Source organism: Nyctibius grandis, chromosome 2, assembly GCF_013368605.1.
Source record: "Nyctibius grandis isolate bNycGra1 chromosome 2, bNycGra1.pri, whole genome shotgun sequence".
Classification (NCBI taxonomy): Eukaryota; Metazoa; Chordata; class Aves; order Nyctibiiformes; family Nyctibiidae; genus Nyctibius; species Nyctibius grandis.
This window is the reverse complement of record NC_090659.1, coordinates 65,939,462-65,965,329: the sequence shown is the minus strand read 5'-3', so window position 1 is coordinate 65,965,329 and position 25,868 is coordinate 65,939,462. Positions and strand designations below refer to the sequence as shown.

Here is a 25,868-nt window from a genome sequence, read left to right as displayed (position 1 = left end):
TTTTCAAAAACAAATGCTGTTTCTCTCAAATTCTCCTGTTTATTTGATGTCCCAACAAATTCCACATCTCATTTAACAGAGAAGAAATGTAACCCTATGTACTACAGGAAACTAACAGCAGTGATGAGTGCTGCTTTTCTTAGCAATCACATCAGAAGAGTGCAAGTTGTTGTCATGTGTAATTTACAAGAGAGAAATCTGTTCTAGAGAAAAATTGCTGCCTAAGAATTGTAGTGAGCATCAATGGGAATGGATGGGTGAAAGATGACTTTATGACCGACTAGATAAAGAGACAATAAAGAAGTCTTTTTAGATGTCAGTCCCTAGTTGTCCTTCATACCTTCAGAAGATTCAAGAATCAAGGGTTAACTAAATAAACACATGCAAGCTTGTCTGTGGCTCCTGGAGAAATGACCAACATATTACCGTCTTTGATGCTTCAGTAAGTATATAATTCAAGATAATATTTCATTGTTGCTTTTTGGAGCTCAGTGACAAATGATCAGTAGCTGCAGGGCAACCTGTTTTTTCTGTTCAGTACTGAGAAATGTTTCAAGGTCACTCAAACTTGGAAGGCATTGAAGATGACCTCACTCATTGGATGCAGATTACAACAACTCTTTTGTTAGGTGTGAATGAGGCATTAGTGACCTGGAAGTGTACATAAAAGGCACCAGGAAATTCTAAATGCTACAACCAACCCTTGCAGTGCTGCTCTTACCCTAACTGTGCCTTAAGAGTTAAAGCTGCTGACAAAATAAGTGTTTGGAAAAAGGCAATCTTTTCTATTATGTCAGCGCTTTTAACCACAGTTCATATGGTCAGGCAGTTGGACTAGATGGTCGTTGTGGGTCCCTTCCAACTGAAATAGTCTATTCTAATTCTATTCTAATTCTATATTGTCAGAATGAGAACATAATCTTTCTTCTTGATCTTGTACAGATGGACCAAGCGTTTTGTGTCGAAAAAGTCTGGGGGAAAATAACAATAATTACTATCTTATCAAGTATTGACAGCTAAAGGCAATTTCCAGGCTTTCAGTCAGTAATATACACACTTTGGTTAAGGTTTCAGGGCTGACCAAAGAAATGAAGTTCTCTTGATCTCACAAGGTTGTCTGGCATATGCATTGAGGTATTTGTAGTGAGGTGTGTGTGCAGAGAGGCATTGCTGTTGTCAGCAGAGAAATTTGTCTTTTGCAGATGAAGCAAGGCCAAGGCTTAGACAAAAAAAAACATTTATAGCATTCACATATCTTCTCTTTCTTCCAGTGACTAAAAACGAGAGACAGCAGTCAGGCTCCTCAAATGGTCTTCAAATGCTAGTGCTCAGAAGGGTTACTTTATAAATACACACCTAATTTACTGCTCCCTCCTCGGTCACTGAGAGAACTTCAAAGTCCTGAAGTGTCTCCCCTGCATTACTAATTTGTGTGCACCACCCAGCCTTCTTCCTAAAAAAAAAAAATTGGGTGAAAGACTGGAATAGGGTCAAAGATGCACACCCTAGCACTTAAGTTATACAAACTGATAGTGGTGTTTTAAGAGCTGCTGTATGCAGACAACTGTGCCGGCCCTAGCTTTTTGCTACAAATCTTCTCTGAGGGAATGTACAGGGTCTCTGGAAAAGGCCCACGCACAGCCCCGGCCTTTGCCTGGTGGTCGCCTTTCTACTCACATACAGGAGTGGAAACTGTTTTGGGAGACAGCCCTTGAAGCCCCAATTGCTACTACTTGTAAATATTACAGTGCTGTGATCTGCGGTTGTCTAACAAGGTTACTAACCGCTTACTAACCCCGGTTACTAACTAGTAACCATAAATGTGAATACACTACCCATACACCTAGCCCTTTGGCTTCTCTGGCATCTCAGGCAAGCACTTGGAGGATGATGAGTGTGGGGGGATACTTCTTGGTTAACCAAGCATTGATCTGTTCTCTGCTGGTGCCTGAAGCCTCCTCCTAAAGCAGAAAAGTTGGGGTATTAATGGGTTTGCACAGACCCCTTGAGACAACGGCCTGGCTCCTCCTGAACGGGCCACGTAGTTTAACAGCCTCTCAGACACCGGCGAGTGAGCCGATTCCCTCTCCAAGGACAGCAGGGGACAACCTGCCTGCCAGGTACCCGTGCCCCTGAGCGCACCTACGTCGGATGCTCCCCAAAATCCACAGAAAGGGGCAGTGATCGCGCAGGGCCTCGGCTCCCCCTTGCCCCGGGGCGGCAGCCGCATCTCGAGGCGGGACGGGAGTCCCGGACACCCTCACGGGTCGCCTCGGAGCTGCACCCGGCTCTAACCCCTCCCTCACGCCACGGCCACCTGGGCGCTGCCCGCCCCTTCTGGTGCCCGGGAGGAGGAGGAGGGTATCTGGAGCCGCACCGGCGCAGGGCGGTGGTGGCTGCTCCTCCTTCCCTTCCTCCCTCCGACGGGCTGCCCGGGTACTCGCGGCCGGGCGGCACCGCCGAGGCGGGCTCTCCGCTCCCTCGGCCATAGCGAGCCGCCGCCGCCTGTGAACGCTGGAGGGGGCTCTCGGCTGCCTCCTCCCGCCGGCGGCTCCCCCTCCGGGAGGGGGCGGGTGAGGGGAGGTGCAGCCGCGGTAGCGCGGCGTCCTGTTCCCGCTCCCGGTCTACAAGCGACAGCAGGACTCCCCCTCACTCCGTCGTCGCTTGCCCCCTTTCTCCTCAGCGCCCGGCCCGGTGGGCTCCCCCCGCTGCGAGGCCGGACATGGCGACCCTTCTCCTGCGAGCCCCTCGCTGTCCTACTCTCCCCGCCGCCACCACTCCTGCCGCCGCCTTCTCCTTCTCCTCCCCGCGGAGCTTTTAATGGCTCGGACCTCCGGCGGCCAAGCGCGACTGCCCCAGCACCAGCCGCAGCGAGGAGAGCCCGCAGGAGTCCGCGCAGCCCCAGCCCCGCGCACGGTAAGGGCGGCACGGTGAACAATGGGGCCGGGCGGGAGCGGCATCGGGTGGCGCCCACCCCGCCGGGCACCGCGGCGAGGGCTGCGGGGCGGGCAGAGGGACCCGCCCGCGGGGCGGCGGGGGCGAGAGGGAGCCGGCGGCCGAGAGCGACGCCCCCACCGCCCTCTCCCCGGGCGGTGACAGCCGCGGGGCCGCGCAGCCCGGCGGACGCTCCGCGGCGCCGCGCAGCCCGGCGGACGCTCCGCGGCGCCGCTCAGCCCCGCTTAATCCCATTGCCGCGGGTAATCCGCGGGGAGGCACCGCGCCGAGCGGCGCCCAGACCGCCTTCCCTCCCCCGCTTCCCCCAGGCCACCGCGGCCGGGCGCAGTCCGGGCGGCAGCGAGGGCGGCCGCTCAACTTGGTGCCTTTTGTTTCGCCCCCGGGCTGGGACCCGACCCCGGCAGTGGGGCGTCCCCCCGGCGGCTGCCCAGTGGCGGGTGGGACGCCCCGGGTGTCCCTGCGGCGGGGCGGGAGCCCTGAGGGGACGCTTGGTGACGGGCGGAGTTGGAGGGACGGACGTCCCCGTTGGCCCGAGGAAAGGTTTAGCCCAGACCGGCAGCCGGCGGGGAGGTGCCGCTCCGGGGCGGGGGGGGAGGGGTGCGAGGGCAGCTCGCCTCCCTCCCAGCCTCGGCCCAGGGCGGCTCGGGCAGGCGGGCGGGCCCGGGCCGGGAGGCGGTGGGTGGGGGCGCGGGCTCCCGCTCGCCCCTGGCCACCGCCGCCCCCCTGGGGGGCTGTAAGGGCCGCTGCCGCCGCCCCGCGCTCCCTCCGCCTTCACACGCAGGGGTGTGCCGTGGTGGCTCCGGCCTGGTTCCCTCGACGCCTCTGCCATTGCCTCGCCCATGCCCGAGCTGGAAAGTTCACCGCTGTCAAAACCGAGTGTTTCCCACTGTTCGGTATGATGGGCCTCAAACAGGCGTGAACCGCTGGGGAAAGTTTTAGGTAAACAGAAGTTTATTTTTAGAGTGGGAGCTTGCATGTAGTAGGCCTTATCTTTTGTGATTCGGCAGCTTTTCTTTTTTTAAAGCACATGCAAACTCTTTGGAGGGTTTTTTTTTTTTAAGTTGACGGATTTGCCCGATTGCTGGCACGAAATAAATGAAATGCGTAGCGTATCTTTTTTGGTCACAGCCTTCTTACCAGGGTTTCCTTCAAAGAGATTTGTCCCTGGAGAGTAGAAAGATGCTTGCTCTAAAAGAACAGTATCACTCAGCTGTTTTATTATTTGCATCTCTCGGATACTTTGACTCTTGCTCCTTGTATTGCTTCCAATACCTATTTACAGCAAGCAGCTGATGTTGGCATCAAGCCAACAAAAATAAAATTCTGAAGGAGTCCAGTTAAAATCCCCAGACGTTCTTCTGAATTAAGATATCCCTTTTCCCTGCTTACAGATGTTTACGCGAGAATTGCGGTATCTAGCTAATTAGTAGATCTGAGCCTTTTAGAAATGGTCCTGTGTACCAAGAAAGTACAAAATCCTCCTAGCTATGCCTCACGTGTCCGACCTACCGGGGTCTTGAAACTCTGTGCTGGCTGACACTACAGGACGGGAGCTGTGTCCCGCTGCGTTGCATCCTGGGGCTTGTAGTTACCTTGACGTGTGCCTCACTAGTAAGCTCTGTTGCGTGTGAGGACCAGGCTGTTAATGCCGCCAGGTGAGAGCTTCTTTCCCTGGTATCAGAAGTGTCCGGTGCTGAGCCAAGTGTAACAACGCTGTGGCTCGGGGATCCCGCTTAATGTTTTGCTCTCTAATTCAGAGCTTCGTCCTCTTAGGTATGGTTTTGCTTTAGGATTGGGTAGAGTCTCTTTTCTCTACTTTGCAAATAGCAAAGATGAGGGGTTATATGTAGTACACTGAATTACAATGGCTATTTTTGAAAGCTTAGACATCACTATATCAGCTCAAACGCACTGTAAATTCTTTTAATCCTCACAGACTTAAGTTCAAATGTAGCTGTGAAATGGACTGTTGGTGGTAGGGCCAAATGTCATCATCATGGGAAGGGGTTAGAAAGCTGTATTTCTCTGCTCGTTTTTTGCTGTATCTTGTGTATAGCCAATTAAATTGTGTTTTTTTTTCTTCTGCCCTATATTTTCTTGAACAAGCTAAACTAGGAAAGTGAGCAGAATGTTTAATGCACAGTAACATGGGACTTCAAAATGTCAAAACTTGTTAAGAGATTGAATGTGTAATACCAAAGGCTGACTTTTATTTATGGCTGGACTTAAAATTGGAAATCTCCCCCCCCGCCCCCTCCCCCAGTCGACACAGTTCATTAGTCATTGTGTAATCAATATCTTAAAACATGTTGCTTGTAGCCAAACTTTGTGAAAGAAAATTGTGGATGATAAATGACCAAAGGGAAAATGACACTTAAATGATGATTTGAAAAAGAAAAGAGAAAGACTTGCTTAAGGAGATGTATTTCCGCATTAAAATTCAGATAGAGAATTCTGAATTTATAAAGCTGTTCAGTAAATTTTCCCTGCTGATTTTAGATTAATTTGACTTAGGAAAAACTATGAACTTCCACTTAAGAAATTCATATATGGTGAAAATTAGCATCTCTTTTTAAAAAAATACAAAATTTTTTGACACTGATGAATATCTGCCAGTGCTGGCAGCTTTTTAGATTATGTGTGCTTCACGATGGAGCTATGCAAAATAAATGCTTCTCTGGTTTGAAGTATCTTTGCATTAAGTCTTTGGCTTGCTCTTGGGCACGGATTTCTAAAAGGGTCTGACTGGTGCAGTGGCTCCCAAAATGGGTTCTGTTAGTGCTGGCAGCTGGGGAAGCTGGGACCATATTGTTTTCACAGTGTTTGTAGTGCAAAGTTGGCTGGTGGGCAGAGAAACTTTGGGGCTGCCAGTGGGCTAAAGAATCACGTGCACATCATCGCTTGAGTGTGTCCCCTCAGGTTTTGCAAGGTGGGAAACTGTCCAGAGAACAACGTTGTGTCTTTGCCTGGTTGTTAATGGTCGTCCATTCCTCTTTGCCGAGACTGGAATTTGAAGTGCGGGTCAGTGGTCTGACCTTGTCCTCCCTCTGCTTTGCTTGGGGAAATGCAGATCTGCCTCTTGCTGACTGCAGCGGACATCCAGATCCAGAGCTTCAGTAGAACTGGTTCAACTCATCTTTTTAAACTTACGTTCATAATTAGGAAGTATTTTTTGCAACTGTAGGATTGGGCTGCAAAACACAATTATATACATAATGAAGTTCTAGTGGATGTTTTCTGCAGTTAAACCTCTCTATTATTAATCTTGGTTATGTTCTAGTGCAGAATTGATATATTTGCATTATATTTTTCATGCTGTGCAGTGATGTTAGTGACAGGGACTAAACTTGCTGGATTTGGTTTCTGGGCTGTTTTTTTTTTTTCATTGTTTTTTCATGGTGCTTGTCTATGCCAGTGTCCTTATTTTATATTGTGGGTTTGTTTTTGCTTTTTTTTTTTTTTTTAGAAAAGCATGATAAAAATGCTGTTTATTGAATTTGGGTCCACCAACTCATCCTGCTTTTTCTGTTTCTTCTTTTAGGAATTGGCATGTTTATCTTAAAAGGGCCTTTCCAGAGTTAATTTCATGACTTTGAAAGGTTGCAGTTTGCGTATTTTCTTTTCCTTTTTTTTTTTTTGTGTACTTTTCTGACTGGTAGGTGCTGAGTAGATAGTGAAGTTTATAGTATACAGATGGACTGTTGAATTAGTAAAGGGGTGACTTGCTTTTCTGGTTGTAAAGGCACAGAAGACTAATTACAGAGGTATAAAAGGTCATCAGGCTCAGTCAGCTTTGAATTTGTGCAAAATGTCAGTAAATTTGGCCTGCAGAAATGTAGGCGAATCAATTAGGTCAGTCTGTATCACATGTGGACACTACCTTGTTTGTAATCAGTTGCAGCATGATGAGTTTTTTAGCCTTGTCTGTAATGAAGTGGACTTGATTAAATATTATGAGAAATGAAAATAAGATATGCCTTTTGGGGGATTTAAGAAACAGGGTATGCAAAGAAATTTGTAATTTTTTTTTTGTTTAGTCAAGAAATATAAATGGGGGAAATTATTTTCTATGTTTGGTTGCCAAAAAGGACTTAAGAAAAAAAGAATGGTGGCTCTGTTAGTTGGTTCTCAGATAAAATGAAGCTTTGTTGGTGAAGTTCACAGAGGTGCTAAAGTTCTGTTTTCTGTTGATCTCGGAGGGAACTGTGATTTTTGTAACGTGCCCTTGAATGTTACGCAGTAAAGTCTGTACAGTAAAATCTGGTTTTAAGTCGCTGTATAAAATGGAGGAAAGAACTTTTTCAAGCCATGGAGTCTGGATACTGAGGTTTACAGTAGATTTCTGTAGAATACACATTCGTTACTAGTCAGAAGGAATACTTGCAAGGGGGTGGGTGGTATTTTAGTATAAGGCAGGGATGGTGTTTTGAGACTCTGTTTTCATTCCCAGGTTATAAATCCCACTGAAAGGTGGGAGACCGTGTCTCTGAGGCCATGTTGCTCATTCCCTTACTGGTGGTGCCTTGTCTATGCATTGCTCTGCTGCTTGCCATTAAAATCAGGTTTTTTGCTACCTTGGCATCAGTGCTGGAGGTTGCTGTCCCATGGTACAAGATTTCTCAAATGAGTAGGATTTCAATCCCAGTTTCCTTCCAAATAGGCTGACTTGGTGTCACGGTTTAGGCCAAACCAGGACACTTGGGCTGCCGAAGTAATGGTTTGGACCTTGCAGGGTGAGTGGATTTGCCATAATGAAAGTACATTAAGAGACTATTACACTCCAATTTGACGTGTGATTCTACTGTCTTGTAAGGCTCTTTAAATTGCCCTTTCAAGATCTTTCCCTCATTGGGTATGTTAACAACTGGAAAGGGATAAGTTGTGCAACCAAGGGGGAACTTTCCCTTCTCCCGCAAGTTACAGTCTCCCCAAAGCATCAATTTCTATAATACACAAGGCATTATAGAAATTCTGCAGCTGGAAATGTATCATATGAACAACTCTGAGGAAAAGCTGTGACTTCCTGAGCAGAGGCATCAGTAGCAAGCTGTCCCTGCTTGAGACAACTCTGAGTGCAGGTATTATGCTCTGTATGCATAGAGGAAATAGGATCGCTGCCTCTGGGACAAGCTGCTCGGGTACCTGGATTGTCTGGTACAAAACATTGCTAGGGAAGAGCACACGTTTTTATAGGTCAAAAGATGACTGACTGTTAAACTGGAAAACCCAGCAGTAATTGGCAAGAGTTGATACTGTTGGCTGCTTCCTTCTCTGGTCTGGGGCTGCTGCTTCTGCTGGCCGCTGTCGGCCTTTCTGCGTCTTTCACTCCTGATTATTGCGGCACCAGTTGTTTGATTGCTGGTCACTAATAATACGGGCGACTGCGTCCCCTTAATCAAGGACCCTTATTTTCAGTCACCTGCACCACAGGCACAGGTCAAGAAGACATTTGCCAATTTATTCAAATAGCAAACGTGGCACAAAGGGTTTAGCTGCTCAGTAACCTGTGTACATTTAATTGGCTCTCCCTGCTCCACATTGTGCATTCTTCTGTTGGTTGCGCTCACTCAAATAATTTTTTTTTCTGTGCCTGGATTAAGCACTTGAGCTGCAGACATTGTGTGTTCATTTCTTCCATCTCTGAATGTTATTTTTGGACACGTCCCAGCCTCCGTCTCCCCACTGAACAATACCAAAGGTGTTCCACAGGGACCTTTGCTAGCCCAGCAACGGAGCACTGGCAGGCCGCTCATTAGTCCTTTATGTCTCTCCTTATCAGTTTTACTGTGAAACTCCCCATCCTTTGGCTGCACATGTTAGAATAATTAGGCTTCCTGTTCGGCAGGTTTGTATGGCATTGATTTTGGCCTGAAAGTGCAGGGGAGGGGAAGGTTACTATTAAATTATACAAAATGGCAAGTATGTCTCTGGTAGTTGCCTTTTTCCATCACGAGGTGGGTTTAAAACAGTCTTGCACAAAGAGAGGCAGGAACACCGAGCAGACTTTCACGCTGCTTACATAGGAGGTGTTTTCCCTCGCATTAGTAAATAAGTGAAAATAAATCTTAAAAATAAACCTCTCTGAAGAGGAAAAGAGAGGATGTGGTGATATCAGTATTTGGTTGGAACAGGGCTTCCCATCATTCCCATCATTCAGAGGCTCTGGGAACACAGCAGGTATCAGACGGACTTGGAGCATTTCCCTGGCCACCCTGGTCTTCCTACAATTATGGGAAGGGAGAATGGGGTGTCTTTCGGGGGTTGAGGATTTTTTTCTGTTCTTCCATTCGTCTCTCTCTCATTTCTCAAATTATCCTGGAGTTTGCTGCTGCTTATGGCTTACCATCAAAGTGAAATGAATTTGTCTTTATTTTGTTAATTCTCTCCAGTCTTATGATTGCAATAACAGTGATTACAACTGAGAGGGCTCTGGCCAGCTCTTGCTGTGATGTATAACAGTAGTGTCTTTTTCAGATTGAGGAAAAGTATGATTTGTTTAGTTTGTCTTGCCTGAGGTTATTTTCTCAAACATCAAAGCTAAAAAGAAAGGTAAAGCTCTTTAAGAATCTGCAAAAGTTGTCTTTTTTTTTTCCTCAGGAGTTTCCTATTTTCCAGGGAGCAGTTAGTGTTCAGGCCCTTAACGGTGTGAAAAATATTAAAGGGAGAATGAGGAAGGGGGATTCAGTTGCTGTACCTTTTGGAGAATTAAGAGTTTGTACAACTTCGTGTACCAAGTAGTCTCAGTGCATTATAGAAGTTAAACTTTTTTTGTATGAACCTGTAAGATTAGCCTCCTTGGAGGTAATTTTCAGTCTTTTTATTTGAAGACCTCAGCTCCTATCTAATCTTTGTGGAAATTCGTTCTGAAAATCTCTGTTTAGCATTGTGTTTGTAAGACCTGAAACCATTAATGTTTACCTTTAACGTATTAAACATGCGATAGTTTTGTTGCTTTATAAACAGAGGCATCAGTATGTGCATGTAGGAAGAAGAACTGTATGATTGTGCCATTGTAACCTGTGTTGTTCATTAGCCATTTTTTACAGCTTAGCTGAATTAACTGGTGTAGTGTGGAAAATAAAATCGTTTAATGTTTTGGTGCAGAGGGCCATTTTTTCCCCCTCTGTCCTTTGAAATGTTGAGCATAATTTTCAGTACTATGAAAAATAAAATACTAGAAACCATGAAAAGAAATATAAAACAAGCAAAAAGGAGAAGATACCTAGAATGTACAGTCAATAAATATTGAACCTGAAGCTAGCAGAAAATATCCTCAAAATGCCTCAATAGCAAATAAATAAATAAAGACAAAGCAGATGGTGTGATAGTATTGCAGTGGAGAGAAGGGCAAGTGACTCTGCCATTTGAATATAAAAAAGGTTTTAAAAGGCATTCTAATTAAGTGTTGCTCACAGCTCTGCATTTACTAATAATATTTGAATTTTGAGGTAAGTCACAAACTGCACAATTCCAAGGATGTAGGATCCATTTGGCTAAAACGAGTGAGTTGGAAGTGAACCTCTAAGAGAAGAATTTCGAAATAGATCTGCGAGAGAGAAGTTGTTATTGGTAATTTTGTGGGGCAGTTTTTTCCATCTCATTTTCTTTTATATTATTTACAATTAAGGCTTGAATGGTAGTGCTGCCTCTCTGTTTCTGACTATTCTCTGTCTGTAAATTGTTGGGCATCTTCAACCATATTAGACAAACAACGAAGCTTAATTAAAAATATAAGTGCTAGATGGAGGAGAGACACGCAAATCACTGCAGCTGTTGCTGGAGGTCATCTGCGTTGCCTGTCAGCTGCCCGGTCAGCACGTGTGTTGGCTGGGCAGTCACATAGGTACTGCTCAAAGCAGCGACAGCCTCATGCCATCTAATTAGCAGTGAGTAAATGGGAGGGTGTTGAGAGAGGGGTGAGGAAAGCTGGCAGGACAGGAGGTGTGTGGTGGAGCGAGCCATGCAGCAGCTGGCTTTTCGTTGTGTGGGGACTGAGGGAAGAGTGGCGGTTGGGTGGAAACCAATTTTTATTAGCTCTATTGGTCACCAGGTGTAAGCATGTTTACATAGCGGCCCTTAGTAGGAAGGAAACAAACCTAGCAGTAATGAAGCCTGTCCAGAAAGTGAAACCTTTGTCAAAAACCTTGGCCACGTTGACACCAAGTGCAATTTCCCACAGTTATCTGGCAATGCTTCCTGTAGATGTGAAGTAGTGTGCTTTTATCCAATGAAGTACCAAAGCAATGGTGCAGGAGCAGGATATCTCCGTGAAGTTTGCCTCCAGTTGTCCAGCTTTTTAAGTGCAAACCAAGGACTATTTCAGAACTAAGAAATTATCAATCAGGCAATACCTTGAACATGAGCATTTCTCCCTTAATTTTGTGTGCAGTGACTGCACACTAAGACACCAGAGAAATTGTTTGAGCAGTTTCTAGTTGTATAACTCTTCAAAGATCATTTGAAGCAATGGATGAGCAAATGACACTTGATGGTAGCTCTCTGCTTGAGAAAACCCAACACAGGGAAAGCCATTCCTGTCCTCCTGAATGAAGACAAAGTACATGATGGAGGAGAGCTAGGGACTAATAGCAGCATGCTACAAGGGTATGACTGAAAAATTAGATCACTATTGTGATGGATTAGTGTGTGTGTATGTGTTTGTACATACGATGAGAAGATGGAGTTCAGAAGCATTTTCTTTTTCTGGAACCCAGTTGTAGACTTTTCATTCGACTCCGATTAAAAAAAAAAAAAAAAAACCACCAAAAAAAACCCCCAAAAACCCCAACAGTCTATATATTCAAGAAAATTCAGACATGTATATGAAAGCATTAAAACTGAACACAGTATTGTTCTTAATCAAGTATTTGCTAGGATTGCTTTGATTCCCTTAGATCTGTTGGTAAAATTTCTTTAGGCAGTAGATAAAACTACCAAATTGTCCTTCAAATTTCCTTTCCTTAAAAGCGAGAGTGGTGTTTGAAAATGCATATTTTTTGTTATTATTTAAAATGCTTGAAGTGGAAGATAGGTGACGTGTTGAGAACAGCTAATACACAGACAAAGAATAACATAGTTAAAGCTGAAGTAGTTAGCTGTGGAGTGGTGAGCTGTATGAGTGTGTACCACGATAGATGGATGTAAGTAATAGAACTACGTTTTCCCTCATGGTGTCATGTAAAGAAAATAACAGGGAGAGGTAGGTATGCTCCTTCATCTCGGGATTCGGATTCTCTGCAAAATGAGTGTGCTATGAGGATATTTATAGCTGCAGGATTAGATGATGTTTGGTCAAGAAAGCTCAAAGAATATTCATTTTAGTGTAAACACAATTCAATAGAAAAAATCCTGAGGAAGAGTCTATGTTCTACTTTTCTGCCTGCTTTTGTCAAAACAAAATGCTCCCTCCAACCTAAACAAAGTTCTTTCCACTTAAAAGCACCCTAAGATTGGAACTGAAGCTTGGGTATGTGCTATGAAGGGAAAATGGTAGCTGTGTAAATGCAAAATGCTTCTAGAAGTTTTAAAGCCTTGTATCTGCAGCAGTTCTGGGCTAACCTCGGAGCAGAATGGATTTGGGAGAACAGTGATCTGAGAACGGTTCCAGCTTGGCAAGGAAAATGTGATTTGGACACATGGAAGAGAAAATTAATCAGAATTATAGGTCTGGCCCTTGCAAGTAGTTTGAGCCTAATGAAATTAATATCTGAAAATTATTTATAAAACCAACCTGCTAATATGTAACAGGACCTAAGAGGATGTTTGAAAATCTGTAACTAACTCCAGCATTTTTCTGCAGAGGAGTTCCCGGGAGTGGAATAAGAATATCTGCTTTTGTTTTCCCATCGAGTATTTGAATTGCAGTAAGCACCCCCATTACACTCATGTGCATATGCTTCCTGTTGCAATCAAGAGACAGTTTGGCTCAACTCGGAAAAGGCTGAAATGCCTGAGAGCTGGATTGTACAGTATCAGCTGGGTAAAAGTTTCCTGAAGTCTTTTGGCAGTGTCTGACTTTTGTGAAATAAAACATGCTGGAAGAGTTTATAGTTTGTATGTGTGTCTATTAACCAATGATTGAATTTATTCTAAGCATTAACTTGCTTGTTTATGACAAATCCTGGAATAGCCTATTTTTTTTCATTAGACTTCCAGGCTAAATTTAATTGGAATCTCGTCAGGAGGACAAGCTAATCTGGTTGCTTTTGAATGTGTTTAAGGAAAGTTTCATAACTCCTTCTTTGGTATTCCTCCAGTAAGGCCTGATCTTTTTTTATCTGTGAAGTTTAAAGCTTGAGGGGACAATAAAGACTCAAATCAATTGCAAGTAATTGCAACTAAATCATCAGCATAGTTTTATTTAATTTATAGTGTTTATTTAGGTCTCTCCTGTTGAGGAGGTTTAATCAAATTCCTTATGTTGTGGGGGACTGCGGGGAGGAGTACCAACGATCTGGGTGCTTGTTTTGAGGACTCTACCTTATGTATGTGTAGTTCTGCATTTGGGAAAGAAAGATTTTTTAATACCTGGTGCAGCGGCTGGAGTTGTTCCTCTGTAACTGGGCATGGGGACACAGGGGCTCCCTCTTGGCTGGGTGCTTTCAGTGGGGCCAGGCTTGTTCCCCATCGATGCTCTTAGAGCATCGAGAGAGAGGAGCTGTGCTTTTGAATTAAATCACACAGTAGTGTGGGTGAAATGAGTCTTTTGGATGTTAGTACAGTGAATACAGTTGTGTTAATACCATGTTCCTGGTATTTTGGAGTAGACAGAGTAGCCTCTAGAAGCTCTTTGCTCACTGCTGCTTGTTTGTACTTCTTGTTTAAGTAAGTGTGCTGTTACACTGCTTGTCTTTGAGGGCTGTGTTGGTGGTGCCTGATTATACTCTGCAGAGCTAGAATCCTTAACCCCCAAGTTTGACAGCGTGCACCCATGGGGCAGCTTCAGGGTGTTTTCTTCAGGGAATAAGATTTGATGGGGACAGTTGAAAAGCAAAAGTCTTGACCTTTGAACGCATGGAACGTCACGGGGGATTATCCGTACCCAATATGCAGGTAGTTCATGTTAGAGGGAAGAATAGTAACCCATTTACTTGTGCCTGTTTCTTGTGTCTACCCTTTATTTCCCCCTTCTTTCCCCTCCTCGAAACTCCCATACACATATAGTCTCATTGTTTTAGCAGTATATATGTTTTCTTCTGATTCACTAATAAGGCTGAATTTCTTTCAGGGTGAAAGAAAAACATGATGTAAATAGAGTTTCTGTGATTCTATTTCTGCACATCATGCATGCTGCTGTTGGCAGTCGTGGGAAGAACCATTCCTCTTGTCTTAGTTTTAACAACAGTTTGTGAGGAAAAAATAAACCCAACAATATTGTTGCTGTTGCAAGGCTGAGATTAGGGAAGTGTATTTAATCACTAGAAATTAATGAATATATGGCTTTTCTTCTTTAAATAAAGGCTGAAGGGTCTGCAATCTGAATCATTCATTTAATGAAGGTGGGATGTTACTGATGCTACTTTTATCAGGTTTTCAGGTAGTAAGAATTATTTGGTGTTCTCCAAACCTGGCTATATTGATTATTTGTACAATATTTACTTGTTTTTCCTTATTGAATTCTATGCATGTTTTTATTTCCCAACCCCCTTTTTAAATGCAGTTACTATCTGTGACTGCATTCTATAGTATTTATCCACAATATTTGTATTTATCTCTACACATTGATAAGGTAAATGTGATGGAAGGACACACTGTTTATGTTTTGTAAAGTTTCAGTAAGCTTATAGCCAAAACTGTTGCTGATATAGAGTCCTGGAACTTGTTAGCTGTTCATTTACATCTTCAACAAAGGTGTAAGTATTTAAGTTTTGAGTAATATTCTTTTTCCATTAGTCCTACAGCTTTCTTAACAGTAAGGAAGGAATGCAAATCTTTGGAGGCTCATCTGGGGTTTTGATGGCCCAATAAAACTAACGGTTTTTTGGCATGAAGCCTTTAAATGCTGCAACAGATCTTGTATATTATTGTTACGATTTAGAAAGACTGCAAATGGCAAGCCCGGTATTGGACAGTTATCTTGATGGATTTGATGGAGCTTTTTTCCCTTCTCCCCTGTGGCAGAATACAGTCAGCTAAAGATTTTCTTTGTGATCGTCACAAGATTCAAATTTAAAATGTTTTTTAAATTCTGTGCTTTGCCATGTAAGTTCTACATACACTTTGTTCTGTACCATATGATTAAGAAAGAAGACCTTTAAGAAATATGCACTGATTGTGAGATGGTTATCAACTATTAAGACAATCTGACTATTAATGTCCCTGATTTATTTTATTTATTTTATTCAGTCATTTTTCCACTAAGAGAAATCCATCTTCTTTTTTTTTTTTTGTGGATTTACAAGTCAATATCTTTTTCTGTCACTTTACAGATTAGGCACGTTGAACAGTAAACACATACCTTTTACTCTGTAATGGACAAGACCTTATACACGACTGATAATTACCCTTGATATTACCTGCTTCAGTTTTTGTTCAGTGATTTGTAGGATGAGGTTCCTGTTGTTTCCATTGCCTGCAGGGCTGTATTTTCAGTGATTGACTGAAGGACAATTTTTAGGTAACTACAGGCTTGAGCCAGTGTCTGTAGGAATCTTGGCAATGATTCTGAATTGTCTTCTGTATCCATAATCTGATTCGAGGGTGCTCCGTATAAGGACTGATGTTTTTGTTCAGGCTTCTTTCAGATGTCTTAAATACCACTGCTTCCATTAAAAGAAAAAAACCAATCTACTCTGTAGTTTATGATCTTACTGTTGGGGATTTTTCCTGCTGGTAAACAGGCCTGTGTAAAACTGCTTTAATTATTCTTAAATCTTTAAACTTCCCACTCAACTTGCAGACCACATCCCTTACATGCTCCTACACTTTATTATCCTGCAAACACTTTGTTCTCTTGCTGCTGTGCTGCGTCAGTCTCCTTGGTTCCCTGGGAAGCTTTTGTTTTGCTCTGGGTCATCTAGTTCTAGTACAGAGAGTTACTTGCAGGACGGAGCCCTTCAGGAGGACTCACTGTGCAGGGGTTTGTCTTCATGGCAATTGGCTTTCCAGAAAGATCATGTGTAACCTAGTTACTGGACCAGTAGATCTGTCAGTCTCTCTGCTTCTGAATTTTAATAATGCTTCCCTAACTGCTATCTTCCATGTTATATAAAATATTCTATACATTTGTTTTCTTGAAACATTTTTATGCTGAGCTAAAGCAGTTTGTGATTAATAACCTCAAGGTTCCCTTTTGTTACCATATACTTAGTCATTTTATCTGTATTAGTAAGGCATGATGACCTGTTTTGGTTAATATGTCTGTTTTTTGAGCTGAAGGGTGATAGCAGAAGTGTATCTTGGAATTTGTTGGGTACGCTAGAGACAAAAAAGGGGAGTAAAATACCAAAAATGTTAGTGGAGCATGGATTCTGTTCTGTAAGATGTCAGAAGCGTGTTAGACTATGAAAGCTTTAAAGCGTCACCCTTGTTTTTAAAAACTATCTTTAGTAAGGAGTTCACTTATATACTTCTGATAATTCTAAGACCCTTCAAGCAAATGTGACTTTGCTGCAGGAATTCAGTAAGGTGCCACTATGCCTTACATCCATGAACAGAGGTTCTCTGCTGAGTGGCAGTACGTATTCCTTACTGACTGAGACAGCCACTAATTTTTTTTTTTTTTTATTGGATGAATGCAACTTTGAAGGCTCCTCACTGAATGAATCCATTAAGAGAGCTGCCTAAAGGATATCTTCTTTTCGCAGAACATGCAAAAAGTCAGAATCACTTTGCAAGCGGAGGGCTGTGGTAACATACTATTTATTTCCCTTAAAGCAATATTGCATTTGGCTGTTCTGCTGGTTCTTCGTGCTTAGAATTTACTAATTGAGGGGAAAAGACTTTAAAAGGATTGAATAATCATACCCATACTTTTTTTTTCACTATGTTGTCTTCCATTTAAAAAAAAATCCCATTTTTTTCCTTAACTTACAAGATCTAACAACTTCATAGGTAGTTGTTGTTTATCCATTTCCCCATCTTAAACACTTCAGACAGATGAGAACCAAGCCACAAACCTTCCTAAATACGCATAGTTAGTATTTCCTGACTACTATCTAATCCCAGTAATTGCAAGACTCATAGTTTGTTGCAAGAAGGGTGAAAATGTGAGGTTCACGACTGCGTGTCTGCTTTCTTTAGTAACAACCTCAGTGGTTTTTCTAGACGTTTTATTTAAACTTGACTCAGGGGAACAAAGAAGTGTAATTCACTTAGAGGCTGAACTTTCTGAGGCATTGATGTAGGAAAAACTGCGTAGGCTGGGTAAATGGGGATGAAACCCAGGATCCATCAGAGCAAACCCAGGACAGAATGTGAATGGTGAAACTGCAGGGTTTGGCCTCGAACAGAGCTGATGGCTGAACAGTAGGAACAGTTTATCCTCTGTCCACGGGATGTTCCTGCTGACCTTGCTGCGTTGCACGGACTGACAATAGTGTGGTTTTCCCAAGCGTGTTAGAGGTGATCTGGGGAAATCTTACTGGGAGGAGACGTAGAACTCGCTAGATACCAGCATGTAGTGTTGCATGTGGCCTTTTTCTTTTTAAATTTTTACCCCCTGTAGTCCCTTACTGCAAAGATTAAGTGTGTTGGTAGCTTTTCATTACTGTGGTACAGTTACTGAGCAAAATGAGTTCTATTTTTGTAATCTGTAACAGCAAGTTGAGCTTATCAAAATTACTGCAAGGCTAGAAAATAAATAGACTGGTTTGTATTTAGAGTTTATTTTAGCATAGTTAGGACTTCAGATCCTTTCTGGTGTGAACCTTTTGTTCTACATATGAGTTGCTGTGTGCATCTGGGCCGCTTGTGTGCGTTCCAGGGATTGTTCATACCTCCCCTGAAGTGTTACCCGAGGTGGTCAGTGAAAACTTGCGGTTGGTACCACAGTCGTTATCTCCTCTTTGGTACCATTTTATAAGTACTTGAAAAGTTGTTGTAAGTTGCCTTTGTACAGCCTTCTCTTGATTTCTGCAGAAACAACACTTTTTTTCAGGCAGAAATATTCCAGGTGGCATTTCTTGGAAGGGGCAGGAGGGAGGAAGGGCTTCCATGCCTCTCTTCAGGTAAACGGGCTCTCTTCCAACACCTACTACTTCTGTGCTTGATTCCTGGATAATCTTCTCGCTGAGAGCATCCTTGTCTGTACAGTGAGCCAGAAAGGCTGGTGTTCTTTAGCTGCGTGCAACTTGAAATTCAGCCTCTACTGACAGGAAAATAGAAATTGAGCCATATTTTCACTTTTGTGACCTTACAAAACAACCAGATGTAGAAGCATTGAAACCATTAAGATTTCTTTCCAAAGCAGGGGGGAAAGACGCATCCCTCTTTCTGAAGCGTTCTTACAGCCTATTTTTGCATAGATGGATTGGGAATCTCCTGTAACACAAAACGTTCATTTACGGTCTTATCCTGTGGCCTGGTTGAGGCGGAGCGCTGGTTTTATGGCTGCTGTGCGCCGCGTCTCTGCGTGTGCTTCCTTGGAGCCCCATGAAAGCCTGTGGGCTCTGCTGGGATGGCCTGGAGGCTGCTGTGCTGTCCCTGCCGTGGCAGCACGAGTTCAGAGGGAACTGAAAGGAGGAGCTGGGAAAGCACTGAGAAACTGGCAGAGGAAATTTTGAACTTCTCGGATGCGTTTTCTTTAAATAGCAGTGAGAGGTCAGATCCTGAATGCTGGCAGCAGTCTGCTCGTATTTCACCAGGAGTTTGAGTAAAATTGCTTCAGTGTGGAAGCAACAACTTGGAAACATTAACGTAAAATCCATAATGTGAGATGGCTGCGATGTTTAGTACAGAGCTTGTGAAGTGGCGAAGCTGTGGATGATAAGCAGGTTCACAGCAGGATGGATAAAATATAATATAAATGTGTTTTTTTAAAAAAAATCCCTTCCTGTTCAGAATAAAACTGGCAAATTAAATTTGAACCATAATAACTACTTCTGCAATGGCCTTACCTGTACCTGCTAGTTTCACTTAAATAAAACACTTGGTATCAGCGACTTCTCAAATTAAGTAGGTCAAATGATGCATGTTTTGTACTGTCATTTATTATATACCTTGTATACAGTCATTTAAAATATATAAGGCTAAATTTTTTAGATCTCTGTTTTAGTGGCTTTACACTGGGTAAAGTTCTGCTTTTTAAATTTTTCCAAGTGTAAGTACTTTTCATTTTTTGAGAAGCAGAAAAGCTTTTGCATTATGTATTTACTTTCAAATTAGCTACCAGATGCAGAGAAAATATTTTCTTTTTGAATAAACTCAGGACTGACAGCTCATCTGGGAACTCAGAAAGCAAGAACGGTTTTTCTTCTGCCTTTGTTGCTTTTAATCTATGAAAAAAAATCAGATAGGAGAAAATTAGGATTATGTGCATTGAATCTTCTGGCAAAGAACTCCAGGTATCTAACTGAAGGCATCATGCAAATTAGGTATCTCACAGGCTTAGTGTTTTTTAGACACCTACTAGAATTTCTTGATATTTCAGTAAACTTGACTATTAGTGAATTGAAAAATTAATTATGGTCACCCAATCTTAATCTCTCCATTGTACAATGAATCATTCTGTTTTAAATAGCAGTCTTGTTTGTGGTAAAGTTTTTATCATTTTCTGATGCATTTTTAGGGTGACTTTTAAGACATCTTAATGATTTAAGTTTAGTTCCTTCAAAATGCAGTGCACTGAAAGCCATAGTAAAATTGGCATCTCAGTATAAAGAAACAAATCCACTGCTGATTTCTAAGGCAAGAGGTATAAAATCAATAAATGTAAACAAGACTATATAACACTTAGAAAAGTGTGTAAATATTGTGTAACCTGCTGCTTATGGAAAAAGAGGTATCAAAGTAAATGTAAAGACTATATTTAATTGCAAATGAATTTTTTGAGATGTAGCAACTGATAGAAATGAACTTCTAGAGGAAAATGACAAAAGCAATTTTAATGTAAGGTTTTCTGCTTACTAATGTGTTTACTTTCCAATAAACGACTTAAGCTGTCTGTTTGATCTTTCTTCCATTTGGACGATAAAATTTATCTAAAAATACTTCAAAACCAGTCTTATGCTGTCTTTTTTTTTTTTTTTTTTAACTTCCCCAAGAGCTTGTATTCATCCACAGAGGCCAGTCAAAAGGAACACTGCCAAGATGCAGACTACAATGTAACTTTATCTTTCTTAACTGTTGAAGGACAGATGCATAGAAAGGCAGGGTTTTTTTGTTATTACTTGTGCTTTGCTGCAGAAAAATAACCATTTCTTTCCAAACAAGGCCCATGATGCTACTGCTCCTGGTCTGGGAAGTTAAAATAGGATAGAATATTTTCAGTTGGAAGGGACCTACGATGAGTATGAGATGTATGAGCCTCAGACATACTTTGCATGTGCTTGTCTGTGTTTGAGAGATTTTTGCCTCATTTTCTCCTGCAGACTACTTTGTGCATGGCTGGTAGTGTATTCAGATGAGATTTCTGTCACCTACACATGTGAACTTTAATTTCCTGCCATTTCACATGTTGCAGGGGGGATGAAATAACCAACAAGCAGATCCTCCCTAGCACAATTCCTGGAAACTGTATACTGTTGTGGGCATGTTTATTTTCTACTTGTCTCCTTGCTGTGATAATCTCAACTTTTTGAGGAAGGGAGCAGACAGTTTATTTAAACACCTGTTATAGCAAAATGTCATTTACATAAGCAACAGCAGATCCCTTCATGCTACTGAACGCTATTTTTCTTAGCAGAGACTAGGGAGACTTTTTCTGTGAGTCTGACCAAAGGATGCTTGGAGTCTACAGCTATATTACTGTGTAATGTTACAGAGATTTCTTCAGCGGAGGCAAGGCTGAAAACAAACTCAGTCAATCTCATATATGCTTAAAGAAATTGAAAAGGGCTATACTTGAACTTTCCTTTTCAGAGTGGTCACGAGCTCAGTCCAGCTTTCAGGTTCCATTTTTGTTTGTAGTCCAAGGCTGTTTTGCCTTCAGATCTTAGTGAACCTGAAGGGAGGTTGTAGTGGACTGGGAGTCGGCCTCTTCTCCCAGGCAACTAGCGATAGAACAAGAGGACATAGCCTCAGGCTTCGCCAGGGGAGGTTCAGGTTAGACATTAGGAAGCATTCCTACTCAGAAAGGGTCATTAGACATTGGAATGGGCTGCCCAGGGAGGTGGTGGAGTCACCATCTCTGGATATGTTTAAGAAAAGACTGGAGATGGCACTTAGTGCCATGGTCTAGTTGACATGGTGGTGTCAGGGCAATGGTTGGACTCGATGATCCCAGAGGTCTCTTCCAACGTGATTGATTAAGTGAGTCTGTGTGTGAATGATTCCTGAACAACACAAAGCAGTACATTAAAAATCACATCTTTTTATGACAGTGAATGTTGTATTACTATTACCAAAAGGGTTTAGCAAATTTCCCTGGAAAACATTCTTTGCTACAGCAGTTCGGCTTGCAAATTGAACCTGAATACAGAAGAGGCTTGGTGATTGCAGAGACACCTTGTAGAGAAAATGTCTGAAGAACCTAGCAGTTTAGAGGAGCAAAGTCTAGAGGCTGTATATAGAAATAAATGGGGGTAGGGGGTGCAGTACCCCCAAAATACCCCTCCAGACAGTGTTACATTAAAAACATCTCGTCAAGATTATGTCTGATATTGGGCAAAGTGTGAACTATTATGGCAAAGTTTCCCGCTGGTGAGGAGGTCTTGCAGAAAGCTGTGAAGCTTGGTGCAGCATTGTTTCCATTCCTTCATAGGGTTTGTTTGAAAAATACCAGGATCATAAGCTGCTGAAATTGGAAACGTGAAAGGAATTTCAGGGGCTGAAAAAACGCAGGACAGACACATATATCTTAACATTAACTTCAAAGGGTTTGGTCTATAATACAGAGGAAGTTGTTAAGGCTGATTTTTTGACTATATGTTTAGTACAAAAGGAGAAGAGTTAGTGTTGAAAGCAGAAGGGCATGGAACAAGGTAATACTGACCTCTGACCTGAGAAGGAAAAACTGGCCTCCTCTTCCTTTTGTAAGATAGCTTTCAAATATCTTCTATTTGGACTGAACAGTTAACCATCCTAAGGAGGTCTCGTTTTCCTAAATCTGTTACATTTGCCACAAAAGTGCCTGGTGGTGGATCCTGTGAGTGAATCGACATGATTCTGGGTGTTTACAGGAAAGTACAGGTCAGGACTTCTAATGGCCAATATCTGTCCAGTTGGATGGGTTGGCTAAGAGTGGCCCCAGAATAATAAATTACCTGCTATTAAATCATAGAATCATAGAATGGTTTGGGTTGGAAGGGACCTTAAAGATCATCTAGGTCCAACCACCCTGCCACGGGCAGTGACACCTTCCACTAGACCAGGTTTCTCAGAGCCCCATCGAGCCTGGCCTTGAACACTGCCAGGGAGGGGGCAGCCACAACTTCTCTGGGCAACCTGTTCCAGTGTCTCACCACTCTCACAGTCAAGAATTTCTTCCTAATATCTAATCTAAATCTACCCTCTTTCAGTTTAAAACTGTTATACCTCGTCCTGTCACTACTTGCCCTTGTAAAAAGTCCCTCTCCAGCTTTCCTGTAGGCCCCCTTCAGGTACTGGAAGGCTGCTATAAGGTCTCCCCGGAGCCTTCTCTTCTTCAGGCTGAAGAGCCCCACCTCTCTCAGCCTCTCTTCATAGGAGAGGTGCTCCAGCCCTCTGATCTGGAGTCATATATTCTGATCTATATCTAGCACTGATAAGTTACAGAGTAGTACCAGTGAAACATTCATAGAATCATAGAATAATTTTGTTTGGAAAAGACCCTTAAGATCATCGAGTCCAACCATTAACGTAACACTAACAAGCCCACCACTAAACCATGTCCCTAAGCACCACATCTGCTCGTCTTTTAAATACTTCCAGGGATGGTGACTCAACCCCTTGTCTGGGCAGCCTGTTCCACTGCTTGACAGCCCTTTCAGTGAAACTCTTTCATGGAGGCATGTCTTGTTCTGTCTATTTGAAAACAAAGCAACAGTGCTTTTATTTAAGAAATGGTCTCAGAATTAGTGGGAGCTCAGAGGCATGCAATGAGAAATGAGGTACCAAGAACTAGACTTGAGCTGTAGTCCAAATAAATGCCTCTGTGGTTTTGCAGAAATTGCAGATAAGGCAAAGTGTTGTGGGAACACGGCATTATTGCAAGAGGTGGGGCCGCAGTTACGTGAAGTTGATGCTCTGAATGGTGTTGCGCTTTGGTGAGATAAGTGACGCTGTTTTGAAATCACAGTGGAGAAGTAGGGGTGAGTCACTGAATCAGTCATCTTAGCGCCAGTATTGAAATTTGTGGGATAATCACCGAGCAGAGACAAGTCAGCCCAAGAACATGGTAAAATAAGCACTAACAGACTTACTGCCATCTGACAAGCAGTGCTAATATCTCAAGGAAGAGTTGACCTCTTCACACAACGGCATAAGGCACGTCAGTGACTGAGCTCTGTTGTTTAACAAGCTGCTTGGATGTATTTCATATCATGTGAAGAGTTAGTGTTATCTTTGGCACAGGAAGGGAAATGTGGGCAACTGTTCCATTGTAAGTCTATCATCGGAACCAGTAGGAACCAATTGCGGTTTTCTGTGGAGGTTTGTGTGGTCAACACTGTACAGCTGAGAGCCTGGACAGTGGATGAAGGTGATTTCCTCCAGCCTCTGTGGCTGAGTGATTTGTGCAGAACAGGAAAGCCACCACCCACTGTAGAAGTTACGGGGCAGCTGAAATGGCAGTTGAGCCCAGTACAGCCTTAGAACAGGTTGATTTATTGGTTGTGGTTTTTTTTTTCTGAAACTGTGTATGTCTGCGTGCAGAACAGGATAGAAAAGTGTAAGAGGTGGTGTGTGGAAGGAGAGAGAGAGTGCATGAGGCAAGAGAGATCTTGTTGAGCAGGCTGCTATCTGGAGAGAGATTTCAAGTTGGAAGTTTCCACATGACTGATTCCTGCTTCTCAGGGGAAGGATTTTCTGTGGGTTTCAGCTTTATCAGTTTCTCCCAAGAGAAATAACATACCTAAGCTCTAAATATTTTCTAGGTACTTGAACTAAAAATGAGTGATATTGAGAAATGCAAATTCACTTCTCACTGGAAGCTCACTTAGTATTTCTGAAAGGGAACCAAAGTTTCTATACCTTCTTTAAGGCACTTCAAGCATGTTTTTAACAACAGGTGAGAAATCCAACAGGTTAGCTGCTAGGCACAAAATATAACTGTATTCATGATGTAGTGGTGAGGCTGTGCAAGTGGGCAGATGTCTCACCTTATGAGTGGCTGCATAAATCTGTTGGTGCCTCATAAATCTCACCAAGAGGCTGTTTTCCCGACATCTCCCAGAGTCATAGTTTGCCTGCCAGCCATTTTAGGAGGTTCTTGGGAGGAGAGTTTCGTGAGTGACAGGGGACGTGAAGGCAGAACACGCTTTAATTCTGTCTGTAGTGCCTTCCCTTGCTGATCCACTTCTGCATACCCTCAGAGTGGAGTGGCCTCTTTCTTCTTCCCCCTTCATCTTCCTCATCCCCTTCTGCTGTTGCCTCTCAGAAACTGTGCAACTTCTGAAATGACTTTCAAATTCACTAGCACAGCACCGTAATTATGCTCAGCCACCTAAAGCGGGGGCTTTTCTTGTATAACTCAGCTCTAATGAGGTTTTTAGTACCAGGACACAAAACAGAAGTAGGTAAATCTGATTGTTTAGTGTAGGCAAAATCACAGGTTGGCCACACCTAACCCTGTCGAGAAATGTGTAGCACAGCCGTGTTCATGTAACAGGAACATGCTTAATCAAGTGCAGCTCTCCAATAGGAAGCAAATCTTTGTCTGTCTTGTGGCTTCATCAGGTGCTGCTTATGGATGTTCCTGCACAGCCTGGGGGGAACCCTCAAGAAGAAAGTGGAAGAAGTAATGCTTTAGGAGATGGACATCAAAAGATGGGGCTTCCCAGCACTGCGCATCTTGCTGAAGATTCCTGGGCCTGTAACACTGGATTTAGCCCCAACGGTTCCAGCCAGAGATCTGGTTTAGCCCAACATCCTACCTCTAGTAATGGCCAGTAGTAATGCTTAGGAGAAAAAGTGTTAGGAAAGACAGAGATCCCTCGCAGCTTTTGGCAGGCTGCACTTCAAGGACTTTGAGCAAGAAAGTCATGTCTGCACCTTTGTTTAACAGTCCTTGGCAGACTTTCTTTTATGAATACATCTAATCACGCGTTAATCTGTTTTAAATTTTTGCGTTCACAACATCCTGTGACAATGGGTTCTGCAATTAATTATAGTATGGAAAAAGTACCTCCTTTTCCTCTTGTTTTTAAGCAAGCTGTGTGATAAGCTTCATTTTTTAGTGCCTAATTCATTTATTCCGAGATATGATTTCCTATTTGCTTTCTCTATAACATCATTCATGGTTTTATGTCTGTCATCTCATCCATCTCCCCTTCTAATCTAAAAGCACTTGTTTGTTTAGTTCTCCTTAGGTTAAAGCTGCTCCAGACCTCCCTTCGTTGTCACCCTTCTTTGAATGTTTTCTTGTTCTGCTGTATCCTTCTCCGAGGAGGATTTCTCAGAGTGGCAGCTCTAGGCTGCACTGAGGATTTGCCATGGCACAGTGGCATTCCCTGTTGCATTGGGTGTCCTTGACCTCCTCACTCCCAACATTCCCTTTACTCTCCCAGCCGACACTGAGCTTGCTGTCTGTGAGTGAGTGGTTCCTCACTTTAATTAAACTGTGGTAGCTCCAGGGTTTCCATTCACTATATTGGCTGTTACTTTGTGTTGTGTATGTA

General features: G+C 42.9%; 1 protein-coding gene across 2 annotated transcripts in view; it reads left to right on the top strand.

The window, feature by feature from the left end:
• The first annotated feature begins 2,583 nt into the window (after positions 1-2,583).
• The window catches only part of FARP1 (FERM, ARH/RhoGEF and pleckstrin domain protein 1), a 220,405-nt gene continuing 197,120 nt past the window's right edge, over positions 2,584-25,868 (top strand). For both annotated transcript variants that reach the window (XM_068425054.1, XM_068425053.1), the window contains exon 1: positions 2,584-2,916. The gene's annotated coding sequence lies outside the window, so the exon portion shown is untranslated. The remainder of the gene's footprint in view (positions 2,917-25,868) is intronic.